The 5313-nt window shown below is 43.5% G+C and overlaps 1 pseudogene; it reads right to left on the reverse strand.

Moving 5' to 3' along the window:
- Window positions 1-1333: 1333 nt before the first annotated feature.
- LOC114627612 lies at window positions 1334-2001 on the reverse strand (annotated as a pseudogene).
- Window positions 2002-5313: the final 3312 nt, after the last annotated feature.

The following is a 5313-nucleotide window of genomic DNA, read 5'->3' on the forward strand; positions in this document are numbered from 1 at the left end:
AGAGAGAGAGAGAGAGAGAGAGAGAGAGAGAGAGAGAGAGAGAGAGAAAGAATATGGTAGGTGCAGACACAAGGAAACATTCAAGCTCTAGAACTAAAGGAAAGAATTTGCAGCAAAATAGGATGTAGTGGCTGGTGCCATTTTATAAAAATGCATGTGTTTAGAAAACAAATTCTGAGGAAATGCATGGAATCTTAGAGATGTTTCCCACTAAAGATGAGATTCGAGGACATCTTTTACTAGGCATGTTTCACACCATGTACTTATTTTGTATATTTAATGAGTTTGTAATCAGGAAGATACAATTAATGACAAAACCTGTGAAGCTACTTCCCTCCCTTTCCCCTAGACACTTGGGATACAGTCATGTGCTATAAACTCACTCATTCTCAATTTTAATCCTCTCACATTGATGTTCAAAAGTATCTTGTCTCAGTGGATGGGCAATCAAAACCACTGTTAGGGGCCAGGTACTAAGTGGTGCTGAGTGGCAGCTGTGTAGGACTCTCCAGCATGCAAGCACCGTGAAGGTCACTCAGCCCACTGTCCCTGGATTGTGGTGTAACACATGGTAGCAGGATCCTGAGGTAGACGAGGCTGTTCACCTCAGGTCAGTCAAGAGACAAGGGAAGAGAGAAGAAAAAGTCTGGGGACAAGATGCACCTTTCCAACGCAGGTTCCCACAGCCCAAATCCCAACTTTAGACCTTTTCTTTTATTAATTTAATGGGGGGGGGGCTGGGGAGATGGCTCAGCAGTTAAGAGCACTAACTGATCTTCCAAAGGTTCTGAGTTCAATTCTCAGTAACCACATGGTGGTTCACAACCATCTATAGTGGAATTGATGCCCTCTTCCGGTACTCATATAGATAAAATAAATACATCTAAAAAAAATTAATTAGGGGCCCACCACAGCTGTGCTTGAAGACTTGGTTACAATTGCTTCAGTGTCAAAAAGGATATTTTTTTTCTACATAACAGCTTTTAAAATTGAAACATAAAAACCAAATCCTGGCTATGGTATATGTCATCTCTTTGATCATCTGAGTTTATTTGGCTGGGACACGGCTGGCTGGCTAGATGGTTGTTTTATCCTTTAGCATGGCTCCAGTTATGCCCCTGCCAAAGCTGCATGCTCAGTAGAAGAGGTCGACCTTCTCTGATAGAGGATGACCATTCTTCAGTGGATGTGAGCAGCTGTGCTCCTCTTCTAGGTCCTTCGTGGGAGAACTGTGTCATCAGACTTCTGAGTTCCAGAGACACCGAAATGGGCCACTCTACTGGGAAATGTGCCCGTTTTTTTTTTTTTTTACAACAGCAACACCTTTATTACACGAGCTATGAAAGATGGTTATTTGCCTTTCCCGGCTTTGATCTTCCGCAGATAGAACTCCAGCTCCTTGCCTTCGAGCACATAGCCATCTGCTCTGCCACACTGGCCTGGTCTTGAGGCAATACAGGCGAGAAGCTTGCCCTGCTGGAACTATTCCTCCAGAAGACTGCTGATTTTGGCATTCTTTTTCCTTTCATCGTATTTCTTTTGAATTTTCTTTGATAGTTTTTTGTTTAAAATCTCTTCCTCCTCGGTAGTCAGTTTGGCCCCCTTCTTGCAGCCCAGGGGCAGTGAGTGCATAGTGGGACTCGTACCACTGCCGGTATGGTGTGCTGTCAATAAGCACAATGCAGTTCTTCACCAGGGTCTTGGTGCGGACAAGCTCATTATTGGATGCATTGTAGACAACATCAATGATCCTTGTTTTTCCGAGTACAACACTCAGAGCCCCAGGAAAAGGTCCCCACATCCAATCTAAGAGCACGGTACTTCGTATTGCCTCCTTGAACTCGGACTGTGTGTATGCGGCGAGGGCCGATCTTAGTGTTGGCTGCAGGCCGTCCCAGCTCATACTTCCGCTTCTTGTGGTAGGGTTTTCTCTTACCCCCGGTCTTGCGGCGCTTGTGCCAGTTGTCCCGAGAGATGCCCATCGCTTGGCGCTGGCTGGAAAGAGCAAAATGTGCCTTTCTAAACAGTATTTTCAATTATGAAAAAAACCCTTCCGTTCCTCACTCTGTAGACCAGGCTGGCCTTGAACTCAGAAATCCACCTGCCTCTGCCTCCCAAGTGCTGGGATTAAAGGCGTGTGCCACCACTACCCGAAACCTCCCATTCCTTTAAGGAAACCAACATATGGGCCACAACCCCCTTACTCCCAACACCTACCTCTTTACAAAGGAACAAACTGGGGACAGAAATAGACATCTTATAGGGATAAAGATGAAGTGATTTACACTTACGGCATTTGTTTGCCTAACTGCTAAGTGAGAGAGGGTATTATTATTGGTGTTGTTATTGGTTGGTTTTTGGTCTTCTGATAGAAAATCTATGGCTGGCTTTGTTCTCACAATTCTGCTTCCTCACAGATGCTGGAATTGTGCTGCCATGCCCAGTAAAAATGGGAGTATTTTTTGCCCTAATTAGCTGTTATTCATGCCCAAGTGAGAAAGTTTGTGGGACAATGTGTGTTTATTATTGTTGTTTGTTGAGGTTTGGACTGTTGCTCTGTATTGTAATGCTAAGTGTGGGCCCCCAAGGCCTGCTTACCCCAGAGATGAGAGAGTACTCCCATCGACCCAAGTGATGGTTTGTGACCTCGTCCCCAAGTTATTTCTGATTGGTAAATAAAGATGCCTACAGCCTATAGCTGGGAAGAGCTGAGATAGGCAGGGCTTAGGGTTCTCAGGCTTGGGGTCAGAGGAAACCAGGAGGAGAGAGAACCAGGTCGGGAGAAGAAAGATGCTATGGGTTAGGAATCAAGAAACCATGGTCACGAGGGCTGGCCCATTGGAGTTAAGAGCAGCCCCGATGAAACATAGTAATAACTCAGGGTTATCAATAGGAAAGTAGATTCTAACAGCATAGAGGGCAGATATCTGACCAGCTCTAGTGCTGGTTAAGGTTTATTGTAAATATAAAGGTTGTGTGTGTGTGTTTTATCCTGGAACTAACAGTCAAAGGTCAAAGGTGGTGTAGAAGCCCTGGATTGAGATTAAATATTTCAGCCACAGTTGTTTGAGAATTTTCTACGTGTGAACTGCATTCACATCATTTCCCCAAACCCAGCTCCTCTTTTCCCCAACTGCCTCCCAAATTCACGAACTCTTTGCCTTTAGTTATGATATTTATGTATATGTGTGTATATATGTACACACACACACACACACACACACTGCTGAGTCCACTTGAGTTACACATGTTTACAGCTGACATTTGAATTGGCTCATCCCTGAAGAAGGCTGATTCTGCCTCCCTTAGTGGCCATTAACTGCCTGGAGCTCTTCATCTAGAGATGGGCCCTGTGGGAGTCTCCCCATTCCTGTTGGCATGTCAGCTATGGTCTTGTTTAGGTGACCACACTGTTGAGAGATCTCTTGTGCAGTCTTCTGTCATATATAGAAGACACTGTTTCACAGCAGGTATCCCAGTCCTCTTGGTCTTCCGGTCTTTCTGCCCCTTCTGTGATGTCCCCTGAGCCTTAGGTATAGGGATTGTTGTAGATTTATCAGTTGGGGCCGGGAAGTCCCATGGTGTGTTCTCTGCATCTGACCAGTGAATTTCTGTAGCAGTCTTCATCTGCTGCTGAAAGAGGTATCTTTACCAATGAGTGTGAGCTACGCATATCTGTGGGTATAAGAATAATCAGTAGAGAATAATGAATTATTATTCATTAGAGAATAAGCATCACTGGAGAGATGGCTCAGTGAGATGGCTCAGCAGTTAAGAACAACTGATTGACATCCCAAAGGTGCTGAGTTCAATTCCCAGAAACCATGTGGTGCCTCACAATCATCTGTGATGGGATCTGGTGCCCTCATCTGGTGTGTCTGAAAATGGCTACAGTGTACTCATATACATAAAACAAATAAATAATTGTTTTTTAAAAAAGAATAAGTATCAGAAATGAAATGAGAAATTATACTGGTTTAGAAAAGGGACAGTAGTGTGTTCCTCTCTGGGACCCATAACCTCGCTAGCCCCAGGCAGCTGTCTAGGTTTATAGTGCCAGGCATGAAGTCCCTCCTGGTGAGTGGGCGTTAAGTTCACTTAGCTCAAGATATGAATGCCACTATTGCACTTCAGGGTTATCTTGGAGGATTGGTCACTTCTGGTGTTCATAGGCTTTACAGCTGGGTACAATTATTGATTGCTTTTCTCCCAGGGCATCTTCCTTAGCAGAGAACTGACCCTGGGGAGGAGGATTCCAGGTCAATTCCAGCTCAGTTCCTCCAAGTCCTCTGTCTAAAATGGAAAGCACTTGTAAAATACAAAGGTGTACATTGTTTCTATGACCTCATAGCCATAGAGAAAGCCAATATTAAACTATTAGCTGAAATGCATAGAAAGACATTGTTTTGGATTGAGCTCCTGAACTAGGCCCTAGTAGGACAAACCAAAATGAGTTGTGAATTCATTAAACAGGAAAATTACCAAATAGACCAGTCTTCTGAGGAGCACTAGTCAGAAAAAATTCCAGTGACTTTAGTGATGAGAAGTCCTCTGCTTTAACTCTTAAAAGGAAAGTAATCTGGTGTTTTCTTGTTCTTAGCACCCTTGTAAAGCCTCAAAAGTGGGCAGAGAGGCAGCTCAGCTTTAAAGGGATTTGCCACAAGCCTGATGACCTGAGTTTGATCTTCAGAACCTACATGGTGGACGGAGAGAACTGACTCCTGTGAGTTGTCCTCTGACCTCCCACGTGTGGACTATGCCCCTATCATCCAAACATATACAATTATAACAGATAAATCAAAGGACAATTATACACTATATATTATGTAGTATAACTATACAATTATGATTTAAACGTCAAAGAAAGTAAATGAAACGATAACAAAATAGCAAACTCGTGAATTTATCCACTCATGAATTTACTTATTTATTGCATTTTTTGTGTATAGTATGCTTGTGTGTGTGTGTCTGCATGTGTGTACATATGTGTGGAGGCCTGAGATTGACGGTATGTATCTTTATCATTTGCTCTGCACTTTGTTTACTGGGTCAGGGTCTCCTGGTGAACCTGAAACTTGCCAATTTAACTAGTTTAGCTAGGCAGTTCACCCCAGGAGAATTTACTATTTCTGCCTTCCAAGCACTGGGATTACCAGCAGGCCATTAGGCATGCTCATCTCTCTCTGTGCATACTGGAGATCCAAACTTTAGTTCTTACACCAAGTACTTCACCAACCGAGTCATCTCCCCAGCCTGCAATATACAATATCTATCTATCTATCTATCTATCTATCTATCTATCTATCTATCTAT

This window comes from Grammomys surdaster, unplaced genomic scaffold (genome assembly GCF_004785775.1).
Source record: "Grammomys surdaster isolate TR1022 unplaced genomic scaffold, NIH_TR_1.0 255, whole genome shotgun sequence".
NCBI lineage: Eukaryota > Metazoa > Chordata > Mammalia > Rodentia > Muridae > Grammomys > Grammomys surdaster.